The 2,344-nt window shown below is 40.1% G+C and overlaps 1 pseudogene; it reads right to left on the bottom strand.

Moving 5' to 3' along the window:
* Window positions 1-1,561: 1,561 nt before the first annotated feature.
* Window positions 1,562-1,925, bottom strand: LOC102811769 (annotated as a pseudogene).
* Between the last annotated feature and the right edge of the window lie 419 nt (window positions 1,926-2,344).

Here is a 2,344-nt window from a genome sequence, read left to right as displayed (position 1 = left end):
CTCATACGTTGGACACATTGTCCGGAGAGAACAGTCGCTGGAGAAGGATGTCATGCTGGGTAAGGTGGAGGGTCAGAGAAAAAGAGGAAGATCCCCAATGAGATGGATCAGCCAGGTGACATCATTGATGGTGTCAAGTGTGGCGGCAGTAGTGAGGTTGGCCCAGGATAGGACATTGTTTCATTCTGCTGTTCATGGGGTCGCTATGAGTCGGTTCCAACTCAATGGCACCTGACAACAACAACAACATCTACATCATTTTCTTTCTCTTTCTAGGATTCCTACTATGTCTTTTACTTCTTGAATTTTCTTATTTTTTTGACTTCTATTTTATCTCTTTTCTTCTTGTTATATTTACTGTGAGCTTTTCTCAATTTTCTCATCCTACCCTTTTAATGCATTGTTTTAATTTCTGCTTGCGCATTTAAGAATTTCCAAGAATTTTTTTTTTTTTTTTCTTAACCAGAATCCTGCTGTATTTAGTAGATCTTAGTCTTGTTTTAGAGAACATTGTGGCTCTGTAGGATAAGCAATGGGCTGTGAAAGCAAGGTTGGTGATTTGAACCCATCAACCTCTCTGCAGGAGAAAGATGAAGCTTTCTACTCCGGCAAAGATTTACAGTCTTGGAAACCTAATACATGCAGTCTTAGAAACCTTATACACAGTTACTATGCGTTGGAACCGACTCAGTGGCACTTAACAACAACAGTAACAATCTTGTTTTATCCATTCATATATGTCTGATGCTATGAAACATATATTTAAAAAATTTTCTCCTACTGCATGTATTACCCCTCATCCCAAATTTGTTGTTATTGTTATGTGCCCTTGAAGCAGTTCTGACTCATGGTAGCCCTATATAGGGTTTCCAAGGAATACTGGTGAGCTTGAATTGCTGTCCTTGCGATTCAAACCACAGTGCCACCCTTAATTTACCACATTTTTATGTTTGCATTTGTATTTTTGGCTTTACATTTTTTTAATACCCTTCTTTAACAATTTTATTGTGGTATAAATATAAATAACAAAACATACACCTCAACAATTCCTACATACATGTTTCTTGACATTATGTTCTTCAAGTTGTACAACCATTCTCAATGTCCTTTTCCAATTTGTCCCATCGTCAATATAAACTCAATAAACCCATGCCAAAACTTTCCTTTTCTCTCTCCTCCCCCATCCTTCATAACAGTTAATCTTTGGTATCTATATATTTGCTCTTTTCATATAAGTAGGATCATACAATATTTGTTCTTTAGCAACTAAGTATTTTGCTCAGCATGATGTTTTCAAGATTTGTCCATGTAGTAGCATGCATCAAGACTTCATTTCTTTTTATGACTAAGTCTGTGTGTATACCACATTTTGTTTATCCATTCCTCTATTGATGTGCATTTCATTTGTTTCCTCCTGTTAGCTATTGTGCAATATATATTGATACACAAGCACAAGCATGCATACTTTTTTTTTTTTTTTACTAGTAAAAAAACACAGGGACTTTATTATTCCCAACACAGGGCAGGTCTTCATGGGGTGGTGGGAGGCGGCTTTGGGCTTCTACTTGCCGGCGATGAGTGGGTTCCGCAGGACAACAATGACAGAGTCCCCACGTAGGAACATCTTGGAGATGTAGCGGTCCTTGTTGACAGGCTTGGACTTCTTCTTGCCCTTGCCACTCTTGGGGACTTCAGTCCACATTTCTTTCACATTCTCCAGCACCATGTTGCAGTGTCTGTCAAAAGCCTTGACGCAGCCCAGCAGCTTCTTGTTGTTGCGACAGTTGATGAGCACTTGGGTGTTGTTCTTGACCGACTGCGTGAGCACCGACAGGGGCCCGGGGCCCGGTGTTAAACTCCTCCTCCTCCCGCTTCTGCAGCTCCTCTGGGGTCATCTCACTCTTGGGCTTGTTGAGGAGGCTCATGGTGCTGGCAGCGTTCTACAAGCATGCATTCTTGCTTTCACTTCTGTGCATATACCTAGGATTGGCATTGTTGGATCACATGGTAATTCAATGTCCAGTTTTTTTGAGGAACTAACTGCCAAACTGTTCATCACAGTACTTTATAATTCTACTTTTCCTCCAGCATTTGATAAAGTTTCTCTACAACCTCAGCAACACTTGTTTTCTGATATTTTTTATCATTGTCACTCTAATCATGGTGAGATGGTATCTAGTTGTGATTTTTTTCCCCCCTTTGGATTTTTGGGGAGAGTAGAAGGGGTAGATAGGAGTAAGGAGTAAGGGTTAGGATTATGGCTAGGTCTAGACAAGTCCTAGAACTTCAGTTAGTATTAGTTTTATCATTAGGACAAGGGTTAGTGTTAGGGGGAAGTGTTGGG

The sequence above is a fragment of the Chrysochloris asiatica genome, unplaced genomic scaffold (genome assembly GCF_000296735.1).
Source record: "Chrysochloris asiatica unplaced genomic scaffold, ChrAsi1.0 scaffold00064, whole genome shotgun sequence".
Taxonomy (NCBI): domain Eukaryota; kingdom Metazoa; phylum Chordata; class Mammalia; order Afrosoricida; family Chrysochloridae; genus Chrysochloris; species Chrysochloris asiatica.
This window is presented reverse-complemented; position numbering and strand designations above follow the sequence as displayed.